Consider the following 19,861-nt stretch of genomic DNA (forward strand, 5'->3'; position numbering starts at 1 on the left):
TGCAATTTCCATCCAGCGGGAGATGTCTGCTGAAAGAAATATCAGGCATGATGGTGTTCAATATCTGATCATGGCAGTTTAACTCCTTGGATTCTGCAATTTATCATAGGGGTTAGAAACTGTCGCCCCTATTGCCCACCTATGACATAATTATGAGGTGCCAATTGGTTCTACCCTAGGAGGAATAAAGAAAATTAAAAATAGCATACGTTTTTTGGAAGCAGATATATTTATATAGATTGTCACCCCTCTCTTCCTATGTATTAAATAAAGGATAGAAACAGTAAAACATAAAACAATTACTGTATTTTTTTGGACTATAAGACTCATCTTACCATAAGTCGCACCCCAGGTTTCCACAGTAGAAAGTAGAAAAAACATTTTTTCCAATCGATTAAAACTTCCCTGGTGGCGAAAAGTTAAGTCTTTATGATTTATTTTAATGCTCTAGGGTAGAATAGGGAGGTAATATATCTATTGTTGTCTATCTGCAGCATATGTATGATACACATATACTGTAGCTTTATAGCACGCACATTATGTACAGCATACCCATATACAGTGGTGTGAAAAAGTGTTTGCCCCCTTCCTGATTTCTTATTCTTTTGCATGTTTGTCACACTTAAATCTTTCAGATCACAAAACAAGTTTAAATATTAGACAAAGATAACATAAGTAAACACAAAATGCAGTTTTTAAATGAAGGTCTTTATTATTAAGGGAAAAAGAAATCCAAACCTACTGGGTGAAAAAGTGATTGCCCCCCCATTAAAACATAAATTACCTGTGATTTATCACATCTTTGGGAAGCTGAATTCAATTTCCCTAGCCACACACAGGCCTAATTACTGCCACACCTGTTCTCAATCAAGAAATCGCTTAAATAGGACTTGCCTGACAAAGTGAAGTTGACCATATGATCCTGAAAAGCTAGACATCATGCTGCAATCCATAGGAATTCAGGAACAAATGAGAAACAAAATAATTGAGATCTATCAGTCTGGAAAAGGTTTTAAAGCCATTTCTAAAGCTTTGGGACTCCAGCGAACCACAGTAAGAGCCATTATCCACAAGTGGCGAAAAGATGGAACAGTAATGAACCTTATACCAGGAGTGACTGCTTGATCGAAAATACCCCAAGAGCGCAACTACGACTCATCCAACAGGTCACAAAAGACCCCACAACAACATTCAAAGAACTGCAGGCCTCACTTGCTTCAGTTAAGGTCAGTGTTCATGACTCCACCATAAGAAAGAGACTGGGTAAAAATGGCATGTATGGGAGCGTTCCAAGATGAAAAACACTGCTGAGCAAAAAGAACATAAAGCCTCGTCTCAGGTTTGCCATAAAACATCTTGACGATCACCAAGACTTTTGGGGAAATACTCTGTGCATTGACGAGACAAACTGGAACTTTTTGGAAGGTGTATGTCCCATTACATCTGGCGTAGAAATAACACAGCATTTCAGAAATGAAACATCATGCCAACAGTAAAATATTGTGGTGGTGTGATGGTCTGGGGCTGTTTTGCTGCTTCAGGATCTGGAAGACCTGATGAGGTAAATGGAACCATGAATTCTGCTGTCTACTAAAAAATCCTGAAGGAGAATGTCCGGCCATCTGTTTGTGACCTCAAGCTGAAGTGCACTTGGGTTATGCAGCAGGACAAAGATCCAAAAACACACCAGCAAGTCCACCTCTGAATGGCTTAATAAAAACAAAATTAAGACTTTGGAGTGACCCAGTCAAATGAACTTAATCCGATTGACTTGCTGTGGTATGACCTTAAAAAGGCGGTTCATGCTCAGAAACCTTCCAATGTGGCTGAATTACAACAATTTTGCAAAGATGAGTGCGCCAAAATTCCTCCAGAGCGTTGTAAAAGACCTATTGCCAGCTATCGCAAATGCTTGATTGCAGCTGTTGCTACTAAGGGAGGCCCAACCAGTTATTATGTTTAGGGGGCAATCACTTTTTCACACAGGGCCCTGTAGGTATGAATTTCTTTTTCCCTTAATAATAAAGGCCTTCACTTAAAAACTGTATTTTGTGTTTACTTGTGTTATCTCTGTCTAATATTTAAATTTGTTTTGTGATTTGAAACATTTAAGTGTGACAAACATGCAAACAGTTTTTCACACCACTGCTGGATAAACCATACATGCACACTTAGCTCTGTCACATGCACATTTACAGCTCTGCTAAATACATATTTAGGCTGTGTTCAAATATCTTGTTTTTTTCAGCGTTTTTTGATGCGTTTTTTTCATGTAAATTTGCAGCTGCGTTTTACAGTACCAGCAAAGTCTAAGAGATTCCAGAAATCTCATGCACACATCTTGGTTTTTTTTATCAGGATTTTGTGCTTTGCATGTTTTTTTGTAAAATAGAGCATGTCACTTCTTTCAGCGTTTTTTCAGCTTTTTTCACCCATTGGAAGTAAAAGTAGTGAAACAACGCTGAAAAAATGCCTAGTGTGAACATAGCTATCAGGTTTTGCTGCGTTTTTAGTGAAAACAAGCGAGTACAACAGTATGTGAAACACATTTATTTTTGTGATTTTACCATCTTGTCTTGGTGACCTGAGATGGCAGTTTGTATTAGGAGAGTTTAATTAAATTAGTGATGTGTACAGTGTAAATATTGGCTGAGCTAGGTGTGAGATTGAACAATACCTGTGGCCCAGGGAGGTGTTAGATAGAACAATCTCTAAGCAACTGAATGGCAGACCATAATGTGAAAGTAAATAGTGTCCTACAAACTCAATGCACTGCCAGTGTCTTAGGTAAACTATTACTGAACAATTCACCTCCCCCACTGTTACATTTGAAATTCTGGTTAATATGGATTCACATATGTCTTGCATTGGGAATCTGTGTTCATGCTTCTATGGTGGAAGCAAAGCTCAACTTTGGGATCCTGAACAACGCACCAAAAAACGCACCAAAATCTGCGTTTTTGATGCAGCTTCTCTCCTGCCAAGAGATCAGGTTTTGCTGCAAAGAAAATATAAAAATGCTGAAAAAACGCAATGTGTGAACATAGCCTTAGGCTACAGTAACACTATCAGTATTCGGTCAGTATTTTACATCAGTATTTGTAAGCCAAAACCCGGAGTGGGTCAAAAATGCAGAAATGGGGGGGGGGGGGTGGCTGAGATGAGCACCGAGTAAGACGTGCTTCTCTTAGCTCTGCATACCAGAGACCTGGTATCCTCATTTTATGCCTACTCAACGGATTTTCACTGCTTAAAAAGCATTTGGAGAATTTTCTGATATACTCAGGACTTTTTTGGGACATTTTGGAGGATCCCTGGCTTAAATTGGCTGATCCTGGAAGGCAAAAAGAAACTGCTGACTCACAGACACGACGGTTGCGACCTAAACTGTCACAACCTGTGGAGACACAGCGCCATGGCAACCTCCCCTCCAGACCCTGGGAAAACCATTCAAGCTCCAGTGAAAAAATCTTCAACACCACCTGACCCCTGGGACCTAGAGGATGACCTTTTCCCACTTTCAAGCAACTCCTCTTCAGCTGTCAAAAAGATGAAAGAAAACCAGCAGCTAATACATCCGCCACTGTGCCAAGACTCGAGCGCAAGCCACTCACCTTCCATGGATCCAGCAATGTCATCCTCAGCCTTCCAGGACCCTAAAGAAAAGACCCCTCTTCAATCAAATGGACCGGGACAGCTTATCGGAAAGACAGACCTGCAGCTGGGAACCAGAGCTGAGACTTCAAATACCAAGGCCACGGCATCCATGTTCCTCAGCACAAGCCTTCTGTCACCTCCAGACACTGGTCCTGGTGGACCGGAGAAGTCTATCAAGAACAGGGTTCAGCGCTAGATGACCGGAGCTGGGGCTTCATTTACTGGGACCGCGGCTCCGGTAGTGAGTATGTTGCCTCAAATGCAGCGCGCGATCCCTCACTCCCGCCGACTTCAACCAACGTGTGCCACCCCCAAATCTCCTCAGAATGTGGAGATTCAGGGGGACAATCGCCAGGGGATATACGACACCCCTATTACCCGCACTAAACTCAAGTATAAAGCAGAGGGAGTATTAGAAGCCCAGAACTATTCTGCCTCTGCTAAGCCTACTGCCGACCATCCGCAATCTCATATACCCACAGTGAACATTAATACTCCACACTGTAAGGACTTTATATCCCCCAAACAAATGGTCACTCTACAAAAGGGGAAACAAAACAAAGGGAAAGATCCCAATAGTTCACAAGGAAACTCTGCAATCACAAAAGATACCCTTCCTACTTTAAGACAACAAACCCAAAAAGGGTCGACAATCGATAAAGGTCTCTTAAATGAGGATATTATCAAAGATATCTCAGGGGAAAAATCTATTGCTAAAGACCTGAATAAGTCCTTCTTTATTGAAGAAAAAAGTTCTGGATACAAAAGAAAAGATTGGACAGATAGCAATAAAAATAATAAATATTCTTCTCTGTCCATTTCTGATAACGATGATGAGTCAGTCGACTCTTCCCCAAACCCAACGCCGTTCAAACAAAAGCCGAGAATAGACGTTCATACACTGGGTTCTTTATCCACTGACCGTGTAGATCAGGGTTTTATGGAGGTACAATCCTCACATCCAGAGGACCCACACATCAACCTTTCCCCATCTCAAATTAACATGTGCAATTATTTTAAAACTACAATATCTTTGATGTATGAAAATCTTAATAAAAGATTTGATACACTCCAAAATTCAATAAAAGAAATAAAACAAAAAGCTGAAAATACAGAAAAAAGAGTTGATAATATCTCATCTAGACAAGACATGTTAGAAGTTCGGCCCTAAGCTCTGAAATTAAAATACTTAAAGCCCAAATAATTGAGCAAGAGGATAGAAATAGGAGATGCAATCTTAAATTTAGAGGGATCCCAGAACAAGTCCCTCCTACAGAACTATCCTCCTACATTAAAAACATCCTAAAAAAATCTTCCCAGCTATTTCAAATCTTGAATTAGTTCTGGATAGTACACACAGACTTCAAAAACCAAAATCTATCCCCAAAGATTTACCTAGAGATACCATTACGAAATTTCACTTCTTTGAGACCAAAGAAATGCTCCTCAAATATTTAAGAGACCACAAATCCTTTCCGCCACCATATGACACAATAAGGGTTTTCCCAGATTTCTCTAGACTCTAGAGAAACTTTGGGCTTCAGAAAATCCCTGGGAGAGATAACTTTAACACTAAGACAAAATAACATCTCATATAAATGGGGCTTCCCTCTGAAATTACTGATTTTTCTTGGCGGGAAAACACATATCGTCATAAACCAGGAGGAAGGTCGTCTCTTTTTAACCCCTTTACCCCCGAGGGTGGTTTGCACGTTAATGACCAGGCCAATTTTTACAATTCTGACCACTGTCACTTTATGAGGTAATTATTCTGAAACGCTTCAATGGATCCTGCTGATTCTGAGATTGTTTTTTCTTGACATATTGTACTTCATGATAGTGGTAAAATTTCTTCGATATCACTTGCGTTTATTTGTGAAAAAATTGGAAATTTGGTGAAAATTTTGAAAATTTCACAATTTTCAAAATTTGAATTTTTATTCCGTTAAATTAGAGAGATATGTTACACAAAATAGTTAATAAATAACATTTCCCACATGTCTACTTTACATCAGCACAATTTTGGAACCAAAATTTTTTTTTATTAGTGCGCTATAAGGGTTAAAAGTTGATCAGCGATTTCTCATTTTTCCAGCAAAATTTACAAAACCATTTTTTTTAGGGACCACATCACATTTGAAGTGACTTTGAGGGGCCTTTATACCCAAAAGTGACACCATTCTAAAAACTGCACCCCTCAAGGTGCTCAAAACCACATTCAAGAAGTTTATTAACCCTTCACGTGCTTCACATGAATTTTTGGAATGGAGAAGAAAAAAATGAACATTAACTTTTTTCACCAAAATGTTACTTTAGACCCCAATTTTTTTATTTTTGCAGGGGTAACAGGAAAAAATGGACCCCAAAATTTGTTGTGCAATTTCCCCTGAGTACGCAGATACCCCATACGTGGGGAAAAACCACTGTTTGGACGCACAGCAGGGCTCAGAAGGGAAGGAGCGCCATTTGACTTTTTGAATGTAAGGGCACTTATCTAGATGTGTGGTGAGCACCCTTAACCCCCAGGTGCTTCACAGAAGTTTAGAACATGTGTTATGATCTGCTACAGAGACTAAGGAAAGACAGGAGATCTGTCCCTACAATAGAACTAAACTAGATCCCTACGATGTAACGGGGAACCTGATCCTGCGATCAGACCCGCTAAAGTCCTCGGCTAGTCTGAACGCAGACCTATAGATGTGAGGGAGGGATCCCTACAAGATCTAGGGACTGGGAAAAGTTGGACACCTCCTAGCAGAAATAGTAGCAGTCAAAGACAAACACACAACAAAAAGGCATAGGGGTCAGAAGACCTAGCAAAACTAACAGAGAACGGCAACAGAGCAACAAGCTAGCTCAACAGTAGTAAATACAAATGAAGTCCAGCAAAGCCAGGAGGGCGGAGCCGGATTAAATAGGCAAAATGGTCATGTGACCAGCAAACTAAAAAAAACCTAACAGGAGAGTTGTAACAGTACCTCCTCTTCTAAGAGGATCCTCCGGATCCCCTAGGCCCAGGCTTACCAGGAAACCTCCTGTGAAACGCTCGGACAAGTCTGGGAGCAGAAACATCATCCGCCCTCACCCATGAGTTATCCTCAGGTCCGAAACCCTTCCAAGCGACGAGATACTGCAAACTCCCTCTATACCGTCTAGAATTTAGGACGCGGGAAATTTCATATTCCCCGTCCTCCTCCACCGGAGGAACAGTGGCAGAGGCGTCACCATCCGACACATCAGCTTTTTTCAACAGAGAAACATGAAACACCGGATTAATCCTCCAGGACGTAGGAACCTCCAGCCTAACAGCAGATTGGTTAACTATCTGAAGTACCTTAAAGGGCCCTACGAACTTGGGACCCAATTTTTTAGAAGGAATCCTCAATCGCAGATTCTTAGAGGACAACCAAACCAAGAGCAAATTCAGCAAGTGACAGAAACTCAGACCACCCCTCTTGATTGTCTGCCACAAAACAACGCAAGAACTGCTCAACATCCTGGTTCTTCCTTTCTGTCTGGCCATTAGACTCAGGATGATATCCGGATGAAAACGACAAATGAACTCCCAACCTGTCACAAAAGGCACGCCAAAAACTAGCCACGAACTGAGGTCCCCTATCAGAAACAATGTCAGTAGGAACACCATGTAGTCTGACTTTCCTTGACAAAGGCCTTGGCGAGTGTCTTAGCGCAAGGCAGTTTGATGAAGGGAACCAAGTGACACATCTTGCTAAAACGGTCCACGACCACCCAGATGACCGTGAAACCTTCAGAGGGAGGAAGGTCAGTAATAAAGTCCATAGCCAGATGTGTCCAAGGTGCACTAGGAACCTCCAGAGGGCAAAGCAACCCCGCAGCAGGAGCATGCGAAGACTTGGATCTTGCACACACAGTACATTGGCGCACCCACTTAATGACTTCCTTCTGCCATCCAGGCCACCAAAAACTGCGACCCACAAGTCTCTTGGTCTCAGAAATTCCTGGATGACCTGCCAACCGAGACTCATGACACTCAACAAACAAATCTCTCCTAAAGGTCCTAGGCACAAACAACCTCCCATGGGGAGTGTTAGATGGGGCATTCTCCTGTGCTTTAAGAATCTCATCCTCCAAAACGGAGTCCAAAGCAGCAATCACAACACCTTCTTGTAAAATGGTCTCCTCTTCCTCCTCAAGACCGACCATGGGAGAAAAGCTGCGAGACAAAGCATCCGCTTTAACATTCTTGGTACCCGGGATGTAAGTAACGGAAAAATTAAACCGCGAGAAAAAAAGTGCCCACCTAGCCTGACGGGCATTCAAGCGCTTGGCAGCATCAAGATAGATCAGATTTTTATGATCAGTGAAAACCTGAATGGGAAATTCAGCACCTTCCAAGAGATGACGCCAGTGTTCAAATGCGAGTTTAATCGCCAGCAATTCCCGATTACCAATATCGTAATTAAGTTCAGTCTCGGAAAAATTTTTTGAAAAAAAGGCACAGGGATGTACTCCATCCTTGTTTTCCTGAGACAACACCGCACCAACCCCCACCGAAGAAGCATCAACCTCAACCAAAAACGGCTTAGTCACATCAGGCTGCATAAGGATGGGAGCAGAGGTGAACCTCTCCTTTAGAAACACAAAAGCTTCAATGGCCTCAGAAGTCCACTGAACCGCATTAGCACCTTTCCTGGTGAGATCGGTCAGCGGTTTGACAATAATAGAAATTTTTTTTATGAATTTTCTGTAATAATTGGCGAAACCCAAAAACCTCTGTATCGATTTCAAACCAATAGGCCTAGGCCATTCCTGCACAGCTTGAACTTTAACCGGGTCCATCTCAAAACCTTCACTGGAGATAATGTAGCCCAAAAAACTAATTCTCTGTACAGCGAACTCACATTTCTCCAGCTTAGCAAAAAGCGAATTGTCCATTAATAACTGTAATACCTCACGTACACTCCGCCAATGAGACTCCAGATCCGGCGAATAAATCAAAATGTCATCCAAATACACAACCACATTTTTGCCGATTAAAGGTCTAAGGATATCACTAATAAGATTCTGAAAAAATGCTGGAGCATTGGTGAGACCAAAAGGCATAACCAGATTCTCAAAATGACCCACAGGAGTGTTAAAAGCAGTCTTCCATTCATCACCCTCCTTCATGCGCAACAAATTGTATGCCCCCCGGAGATCAATTTTAGAGAACCACTTGGCCCCCACTAACTGGTTAAATAAATCAGGAATCAATGGCAGTGGGTAAGGATTGCGTACAGTAATTTTATTAATCTCACGAAAGTCCAGACAAGGACGTAAACCGCCATCTTTTTTTTTTACAAAAAAAAATCCAACAGCCACAGGAGACTTGGAAGGCCTAATGTGACCGGCGGCCAAGCTTGTCTGTATGTATTCTTCCAAAGCCTTTCTTTCAGGAATAGTAAGATTAAATAAACGACTCTTAGGAAGAGTCGCGCCAGGGACAAATTCAATGGTACAATCATAGTCTCTATGGGGAGGCAAAACCTGCGACTCCTCAGAAAAAACTCTCCAAAAATCCTGAATAGGTACAGGCAATTCCCCTCTATCCACAGCAGCAATGCGCCCGTTACAACACTTGTCATAACACTTAGGGCTCCAGGACTTAATTTCATTGGTAGACCAATCCAGTACAGGATTGTGCAATTTTAACCAGGGTAACCCCAATATTACTGGAGAAGGCAAATTATCCAATACCACCAAATCCAAATTCTCTTGATGAATACCATTAATAGTGAGGGGAAATTCACAGACCTTGTGAGTAACACTCTTCAAGGGAGAGCCATCGACAGAAACCACAGCAATAGGGGATGACAAAGTTTTAGGTTCTAATCTAAGTTTTTCCAAGAATCCCCCATCAATCACATTCAGAGTAGATCCACAATCCACAAATACCCGAAATTCAATTAATTCATCCTGAGCAGCAGTAGTGGCAGATAGGAATACTCCCTTTAGAATTTAAACAGGCAATACGAGCATGACTGACCTTTTTTTTTCTTTCTTCTTACGAAGCACACAGCTCTTAATAAAATGACCAGAATTTCCGCAATAGAAACACAAGCCTTCAGAAAGTCGGCGGTCTTTTTCCTGAGAGCGGGGTGCCATCGCCCCAATTTCCATCGGCTCACCATTGTCAGCACTGAACCTCTCAGGACTCGAAGCTGACATAGCAGAGGATTTGCTCTCATTAACCCTTTCACGCAGTCTCCTGTCCACCCGTATAGCTAATTGCGTTGCCTCCTGCAAGTTTCTAGGTGTGGGATAAGCAATCAGTAAATCCTTTACCCTTTCACATAGCCCTGCAAGAAACAAGCTTTTCAAAGCAGAATCGTTCCACCCCACCTGGGCAGACCACCGACGGAAGTGAGAACAATATTTTTCCACATTACCTGATCCCTGCCTCAAACGTCTTAATTCAGACTCAGCAGATGAGACACGATCAGGATCATCGTACAACAAACCCAAAGCAGAAAAAAAACTATCTACTGATCTAAAGCACAGATCACTAGGTTGGAGAGAGAAGGCCCATCCCTGAGGATCTTTGCGCAAAAGTGACATTATGATCCCTATGCGCTGTGATTCATCACCAGAGGATCCGGGTCTCAAACGAAAATATAATAGACAAGCATTTTTAAAAGAAAAAAAATCTTGTTGTTCACCAAAAAATAGATCAGGCAGACGTACCTTAGGTTCCACAAAATGCGCTCCAGAACAGCTACTCACGTGTTGTTGGAGCTTGGTCACCTCCAGAGAGAGTCCCTGCAAGCGCTGAGCCAAATCTTGCACCGAGACCATGATGGAAAACTGGAGGTCTTTCCTTAGAGAATTTTTTTTTTTTTTATGGCTGGACTTACTTTTATGATCTGCTACAGAGACTAAGGAAAGACAGGAGATCTGTCCCTACAATAGAACTAAACTAGATCCCTACGATGTAACGGGGAACCTGATCCTGCGATCAGACCCGCTAAAGTCCTCGGCTAGTCTGAACGCAGACCTATAGATGTGAGGGAGGGATCCCTACAAGATCTAGGGACTGGGAAAAGTTGGACACCTCCTAGCAGAAATAGTAGCAGTCAAAGACAAACACACAGCAAAAAGGCATAGGGGTCAGAAGACCTAGCAAAACTAACAGAGAACGGCAACAGAGCAACAAGCTAGCTCAACAGTAGTAAATACAAATGAAGTCCAGCAAAGCCAGGAGGGCGGAGCCGGATTAAATAGGCAAAATGGTCATGTGACCAGCAAACTAAAAAAAAACTAACAGGAGAGTTGTAACAACATGAAGCCGTGAAAATAAAAAAATCTAACTTTTTCCACAAAAATGATCTTTTTGCCCCAATTTTTTTAGTTTCACAAGGGTAAGAGGAGAAAATTGAACATAAAAACTGTTGTGCAATTTCTCCTGAGTACGCCAATACCCCATATGTGGGGAAAATACACTGTTTGGGCGCACGTCAGGGTTCAGAAGGGAAGGAGCACTGTGTGACTTTTTGAATGCAAAATTGCCTGGAATCAAGAGCGGACGCCATGTCGCATTTCGGGAGCCCCTGATGTGTCGAAATAGTGGAAACCCCCCACAAGTGACCCCATTTTGGAAACTAGACCCCTCAAGAATTTTATCAAGGGGTATAGTGTACATTTTGAACCCAAAGGTACGACAGAATTTGATAACATTAGGTCATCATATTGAATAAGTTGTCATTAGTCTTGAGCGCAAGTGCTCGCTACTTGAGTTTGCATTGGGTACTCGGGTATGCGCCAAGTATCGCGGGTGCTCGAATGACAAGCTCGAGTCCCCGCCCCGCATGTTTCACGGTTGTTAGACACCCAAAAAAATGCATACGGGGATCACTCGTGCATGGCCGGCGATCCCAGCAACTTTTTTTGGGCCGCGAAGCATATGGGGCAGAGAATCGAGCATGTCACTCGAGCACCCACGATACTCAGTACATACCCGAGTACCCGATGCAAACTCAAGTAGCGAGCACTTGCACTCAACACTGGTCGCCATATTGTCATCATTTTTTTTTTCTTTACTTTTGAAAAAACCCCAACCCTAGCCCCAACCCTAATCCTAGCCCAACCCTAACCCTAGCACAACTGTAACCCTAGAGTTTATTTTTTTACACCATTCCTCGCGTGGTATAAGTGATGAGATTACTTTATTCTTCGGGTCGGTGTGATTACAGCAATACCAGATTCATATCGGGTTTTTATGACTGACAGCTGTCACACACTAAAAGACGCTTTTTTTGCAAAGACTAGTGTTTACATCACCATATTTTGAGAGCTATCATTTTTCCATATTTTGGCCGACAGAGTCATGTGACAGCTTGTTTTTTGCGGGACAAGTTGACGTTTTTATTGGTACCATTTTCGGGCACGTGACATTTTTTGATCGCTTTCTATTCTGATTTTTGAGAGGCAGAATAAACAAAAACCAACAATTCAGGAATTGTTTTTTTGCATTTTTTTTTTATGCCGTTCTGCGTGTGGTAAAATTGATAATGCAGCGTTATTCTTCGGGTCAGTGCATTTACAGCGGTACCGCATTTATATAGTTTTTTTTATGTTTTGCCACTTTTACACAATAAAAACGATTTTCTATAAAAAAAAATTTTTGTATCGCTTTATTCTGAGAGCTATAACTTTTTTTTTTTTCGGACAATGGAGCTGTGTGGTGGCTTGTTTTTTGCGGGACAAGATGATGTTTTTAGCGGTACCATTTTTATTTACATTCATCTTTTTGATCGCGTGTTATTCCATTTTTTGTTTGGCGGTATGATGATAAAGCATTGTTTTTTGCTTCGTTTTTTTTTTAGTTTTTTTACCGTGTTCACTAAAGGGGTTAACTAGTGGGACAGTTTTATAGGTCAGGTCGTTCCGGACTCGGCGATACCAAATATATGTACTTTTTATTGGTTTATTTATTTTTTTTCATAATAAATAAATATTATGGGTTCAATATATTTTTATTTTTTGGGGATTATTTTTTTTCTTTTTTTCTTTTTTATATTTTTCCAATTTTTTTTTTTCTTTTTTTTTTCACTTTTCTACTTTTTTTTTTACTTTTACACATTGTCCCACTATGGGACTTTCACTTTTTGCAGCCTGATTGGCTGCATGGCATAGAGAGCAGCAGCTCCCTTTGTCATGCAGCCTGTCAGCGCTGCACACAGGGGAGACATTACTTTGGTCGAGCACTGCACATGCCCAAACTAACGTCCTGCCTCCTGGTGACCAGGATGTTGTCATGACGACATCGGGTCGTCATGGCAACATCCGGAAGCCGCCGCAGACATCGCTGGACGCCGGCAGGAGAGGTGAGTATACCGATCACCTCCCCCCTTGCTACCGCAATGCTGCGATCGACTTCGATCGCAGCATTGCGGGGGTTAATGTGCTGGGAGCGGTGCGGGACCACTCCCAGCACATAGCTGACACCCGGCGGCGATCGCCCCGCACCGCTTGTGTGCGGGCGCGATCGCAGCGCTCGTAATAATATGTAGCTGGTCCATAAGTCCCAGGGCACAGCTATGTACTATTACTGACCTCGTCGGAAAGGGGTTAAAGAACAATAATCTCCTGGGAGATAAAGAGGACTTCACTTGACTTTATCCAGATATTCACTGAGGATTCTTCTTTCGTTTCTTCGGAAAGCCCGAATTTGTCCATGACGTCTCACATTTATAACCAATAGTTATTGTTTATCTGGTAGAACATATATCCTTTTTACACCTGCAAAATTCCAGGTCTTCTGTGCAGAGCACTGTTGAACTTTTTTTTCTTTTTCCCCCCAGTTAGGTCAAGGAGTGAGATATTGTATTTTTTTTCTTCCACTCCCACCTCTCAGTTTTCTGAGAAACATTAAAGCTTGAACTTTTTTTTTTTCTTTGTATTTAGATATGTCTGTTTTTTATTTCCCCTCTATATTGCTTGATACACACACAGATACCTTGTTTAAAACTGATCATACTGGTTGCAATTTTAATTGTTTCTTTAGTTTATAATGGTGTTGAAATTTCTATCTTTGAACGTCAAGGGACTTAACAGTCCCTTGAAGCGATATTCATAGAATCATAGAATGGTAGAGTTGGAGGGGACCTCCTGGGTCATCTGGTCCAACCCCCTGCTCAAAGCAGGATTCACTAAATCATCTCAGACAGATGTCTGTCCAGCCTCTGTTTGAAGACGTCCATTGAAGGGGAACTCACCACCTCTCGTGGCAGCCTGTTCCACTCATTAATCACCCTAACTGTTAAAAAGTTTTTTCTAATATCTAATCTGTGTCTCCTCCCATTTAGTTTCATCCCATTGCTTCTAGTCTTTCCTTGTGCAAATGAGAATAAAGATGATCCTTCTACAATGTGACAGCCCTTGACATATTTGTAGACAGCTATTAAGTCTCCTCTCAGTCTTCTTTTTTGCAAGCTAAACATTCCCAAATCCTGCAACCGTTCCTCATAGGACAGGGTTTGCAGACCAGTCACCATTCTGGTCGCTCTTCTCTGAACTTGCTCCAGTTTGTCGATGTCTTTTTTAAAATGTGGTGCCCAAAACTGTACACAGTATTCCAGATGAGGTCTGACCAAAGAGGAGTAAAGACCGATAATGACTTCACGTGATCTAGACTGTATGCTTCTGTTAATACATCCCAGAATTGTATTTGCCTTTTTTGCTGCTGCATCACACTGTTGACTCATGTTCAGTCTATGATCTATTAGTATACCTAAGTCTTTTTCACATGTACTGTTGCTTAGCTCTATTTCTCCCATTCTGTATATGCTTTTTTCATTTTTATTGCCCAGATGTAGTACTTTGCATTTTTCCCTGTTAAAAACCATTCTGTTGGTTGCTGCCCACTGCTCCAGTTTATTTAGGTCTTTTTGAATCCTCTCTCTCTCTTCTCTAGTATTAGCTATCCCTCCTAGCTTTGTGTCATCAGCAAATTTAATCAGTTTACCCTCAATTCCTTCATCTAAATCATTGATAAAGATGTTGAACAATACAGGTCCCAGGACGGAGCCCTGTGGTACCCCACTTGAGACATTCATCCAGCTGGATGTGAAGCCATTTACAACCACCCTTTGAGTCCGATCACTAAGCCAGTTATGAATCCACCTAACAGTTGCCTGGTCCATTGCATACTTGGTCATTTTTTCAATAAGGATGGTGTGAGATACTTTGTCAAATGCTTTGCTGAAGTCAAGATATACTATATCTACAGCATTTCCCTGATCCACCCAGTCAGTGATTCTGTCATAGAAGGAAATTAAGTTAGTCTGACATGACTTGTTAGTTACAAACCCATGCTGACTCTGGTTAATCACTTCATTCTTATCCAGGTAATTGCATACATGTTGTTTAATAATTTGTTCAAAGATCTTTCCTGGTATAGAAGTCAGACTCACCGGCCTATAGTTCCCTGGGTCCACCTTCTTCCCCTTTTTGAAGATAGGAACAACATTTGCTCTTCTCCAGTCTTCTGGGACTTCTCCTGTTCTCCAAGAATTTTCAAAGATTATGGAGAGTGGTTCTAAAATTTCCTCTACGATCTCCTTCAGTACTCTGGGGTGTAATTCATCTGGACCTGGAGACTTGAACTCATTTATGTTAGCTAAATAATCCCTCACAATCTTTCTGTTTACAGATAACTTGGATTCTTCTATTCCTTTAAAAGGACAGTGAAGATCAGTTGATGTTACATTTTCTTTCTGAGAGAAAACAGATGCAAAATAGGAATTAAAAAGTTTGGCCTTCTCAACATCCTCTCTTACCATTTCTCCATTTTCATCCTGTAAAAATCCTATAGCATCTTTGACTTTTCTTTTACTTTTGACATACCCCCAAAATCCTTTTTTATTGCTTTTGACATCTCTTGCAAGCCTTAATTCATTGTCAGCTTTAGCTAACCTGATACGTGCCCTGCAGGATCTGCAGACTGCATTATAATCTTCTTTAGATTTGCCTCCCTCTTTCCATTTAATAAACATTTCTTTCTTTCTTTTTAGCATGTGTTTAAGTTCTGTGTTCATCCATCCTGGTTTCCTTAAATGCTTCCCATTCTTCCTACTTTTCGGGATTGTTAATGATTGTGCTTTGAGAATCTCATTTTTTAAAATTTCTCATCCTTCCTGGACATTTTTGTCCTTAAGGACATCCAGCCATTGGATCCCTCCTATTCTTTCTGAGTCTCTTAAAATCTGCCTTTCTAAAATCTAACCTTGAAGTTTGAGTCTTCACATGTCTTCCTCCTCTAGTTATCCAAAATTCTATAATAGCATGATCGCTGCCTCCTAGGGTCCCAGCCACCTTTACCTCCTCAACCATTTCCTCCCTGTTTATAAGGATTAGATCCAAAGTAGCAGATCCCCTTGTTTTCTCCCCTACCTTTTGGAAGATAAAGTTGTCAGCAAGAGAGGATAAGAATTTGCTTGACCTGTTAGTTTTACTTGAGAGAGATTCCCAACAAATGTCTGGATAGTTGAAATCTCCCATGACCACTACGTCATATTTTTTGGAGAACTTGGTCATTTGATGCATAAAGAGTTCATCCATATCTTCAGCTTGCCCAGGTGGCCTGTAGTAAATGCCTACAATGGTGTCCTTTCCATTGTTCTCTCCTTGTATTCTTACCCAAACAGTTTCCACAGAACTCCCAGTCTCTGAAGCTTCAATCTCTGTGCAGATATACGCTTTTCTAACATACAATGCGACACCTCCTCCTCGTTTATCAAGTCTGTTTCTTGCAAATAAGTTGTATCCTTTTAGCCTTTTATTCCAATCATGTGTATCGTCCCACCAAGTTTCAGTGATTCCAATGACATCATATTCCTTTTCCTGCATTAGTAGTTCCAATTCTCCTTGTTTGTTGCCCATGCTTTGTGCATTTGTATAAAAACATTTTAGTTTGTGATTGGTTTCTCTTCCTCCCATATTTTTATTATTTAGATTTTTTTGTCTTTGTTCTTCTTTTCCACTTCCAGTAGCAGAGATCTCAATAGTATTTGTCAGCTGTATGGCTTTTTCTGGCCTTTTGCTTCCCTTCCCACGTTGTTCTAGTTTAAAGCTCTTCTGATGAGTGTAGCAAGGCGACTTCCAAATACATGTTTTCCACTTCCGCTTGGAAGGAGGCTGTACAATCAAAGGCAGACATAGTTTCTTTCCAAGAAACTAAATTTAAAGAAAAAAACCCTCCTAAATTTAGCCATAGATCTTTTACTTATTCCTTTAGATCTTCATCTTCAGTTAAAAAGGCTGGAGTTCTTACTGCAATAAGGGATACCATTACTTTCCAATTTATTGATGAAATAGTAGATCCTAATGGAAGATTCCATATTTTATTATGTGAACTGGAATCTGTAACACATACGATTGTCAACATTTATGCTCCTAACGTAGGACAAATAACATTCCTCAATAAATTGATGAAAAAGGTAAATAAAATCCAGAAAGGTACCCTCATCATTTTAGGTGACTTTAATATCATCCCAAACAAGCAACTTGACTCTACAGCTTCCACTAGGTGTAGTAGACCTTCCTTAAATAATTGGTTAATAAAAGAACAATTGTATGATGTATTTCGTTGTTTGAACTCCTCCTCTAGAGAATTCTCCTTTTTTTCCAATTTACATAAATCTTACTCACGGATTGATTTAATACTCACTGACATATCAATTCAAAAATTTGTAGAAGCCTCCATAGGTCATATTACATGGTCAGACCATGCTCCAATAACATGCAAATTAGGGATATCGTCATTAAACCCCCCCCTCCCCCCCAAGAATGGAAAGGTAACTCCTTTTTCTTTAATTATCCTTTATATAAAAAGAAAATAGAGATTGCCTTGGAAAATTATTTTAAAGAAAATAATTCCCCCGAAATATCTCCTAACTCTTTATGGAATGCCCACAAGGCTGTAATTCGTGGAATTTTGATACAAATAAAATCTATTCACAAAACAAAGACTAAAGAACAAATAAAGGAAATTACTAAAAAAATCAACGAAAAAACCCCCATCAACCCAAACACACACTATTCTATTAAAACTCAGGTCAGAATTTAAAGCCCTCCTTTTAAACAATTACGATAAAATGATTAAATTTTCTCTGCAAAATTTTTATTTCTCTTATAATAAAATGTCCAAACTTACCACTGACAGCGTGACAAATCAACGTTTCAAAACAAGAATAAAATCCTTAAAAATAGAGGACCCAGACTGTTACTCTTCATCCCCTCAAACTATTGTAGATGAGTTTGGGAAATTTTATTCCAATCTATACAATCTAAAGGACGACCCTAACAATTTACAACCTAATGCAGAAGATATTATCAAATTCCTAGAAGAGGTCTCTCTACCTAAATTAAATCCAGAACAACTTAATTCTTTAAATTAACCCTTGGCTAAAGAAGAGATAATCTCCGCTATTACTAAACTCAAAGACAATAAATCCCCAGGCCCAGACGGATACCCCAATGAATACTATAAAATATTCCAACAGTATTTAACAAAACCTTTACTTTCCTTCTTTAATTTTAATTCCTGTGCTGGCTCTTTTCCGAGGGAATCCTTACTCGCAGATATTACAGTTATCCTCAAACCAAATAGCAACTTAGAATTAACACAAAACTACCATCCCATTTCCCTACTTAACGTAGATGTTAAATTATACGCAAAAATTATAGCAGATAGAATGAAAGACATTATTCCAGAATTAATTCATTCTGACCAAGTAGGTTTCGTTAAAAATAGACAAGCCCCAGATAGCACCAGAAGAGTGATAAATCTACTATCTATGATCAAAACCAAAAAAATCCCATCAATTTTATTACCAATAGATGCCGAAAAAGTGTTTGATCGCATAAATTGGAACTACATGATTTTAACACTTAAAAAATTTGGCTTTGAAGGCAATATATTAAACTCTATCATAGCGCTCTACTCAAATCCTTCCGCCAAAACTATAGTTAATAATCACTATTCTAACTTATTTCCTTTAACAAATGGTACTCGTCAGGGTTGCCCCCTTTCACCGCTATTATTTACCCTATCAATAGAACCCCTTGCAGAACTAATCAGACTTAATAAAAATATCAACGGAATTCCCTCGGGATTGAGGCAGCACAAAATAGGACTTTTTGCTGATGACATCCTCATAACCATTATGGATCCTTTAAATTCTCTTCGTGAAATAACCAAAATAACTGAAAAGTTCTCATTTGTTTCTTATTATAAAGTAAATGAAAGAAAATCAAAAATATTCAGTTTTTACTTGGATTCGAATTTAAAAAACATCATTAAGGGTGAGTTCCCTTTTACTTGGGAGGAGTCCAAAATCACTTTTTTAGGTATAAGAATAACAAAATCTTTGAGTCATATAGTTGAGACAAACCTTTCGGAAATATTTAAAGAAATTCAGAACACACTAAGAAATTTCGCTAAAACTGACACATCTTGGCTAGGAAGAATAATAACATACAAAATGATGATTCTTCCTAGACTCCTGTATATTTTTAGATCAATTCCTCTTCGTATACCCCCTCACTGGATTCAAAAATTACACAAGCAATTATCAGATTATATTTGGCAGAACAAACCTCCAAGAGTAAATAAAAATCTTCTCTCCAAAAGTAAGGCGATTGGAGGTATAGCTTTACCCAATATTTGCGCGTATTACGAGACTAATATCGTATTACAAAGCAAGAAATGGCTATTAATTAACAACATACAAAATTGGGTCTCTTTAGAAGAATATTCAAACAGAAATATCCCTTTATCTTCCCTAATCCTAATTCATTTATTAATCCCAAATCTATCATTACCATCTCATCCTCTTTTAAAATCCTCCATTACACAATGGAAAAGACTTTACAAACTATCGCTAGACAAAATTTGTCCCTATCCCCCTGAAAAAGTTCTTTTAAATACTTTCAGTCTAATTATTCCAAAATTTCCAACTGGGAAATGGACTAAATTAGGAATTAAAGACTTATCTCATATTCTTACAGGCCCAAATAAAGACAGAATACTAAACTTTTATACTTTAAAAACTGTTTACGGTCTACCAGAAGAGGAAATTTTCAACTTGATAGAACTAAGGAAACTTATAAGAAATAAAATATCACTACCTTTGGCCTTACCACGAACCATCATTACGTTATTAGACCAACCTTCTTCAGATAA

General features: G+C 40.0%; 1 protein-coding gene across 1 annotated transcript in view; it reads left to right on the forward strand.

Moving 5' to 3' along the window:
* The window catches only part of NUDT13 (nudix hydrolase 13), an 81,695-nt gene that overhangs the window by 23,631 nt on the left and 38,203 nt on the right, over positions 1-19,861 (forward strand). The window lies entirely within an intron of this gene.

This window comes from Phyllobates terribilis, unplaced genomic scaffold, assembly GCF_046119375.1.
Source record: "Phyllobates terribilis strain yellow unplaced genomic scaffold, ASM4611937v1 Scaffold_5__5_contigs__length_657084704, whole genome shotgun sequence".
Classification (NCBI taxonomy): Eukaryota; Metazoa; Chordata; class Amphibia; order Anura; family Dendrobatidae; genus Phyllobates; species Phyllobates terribilis.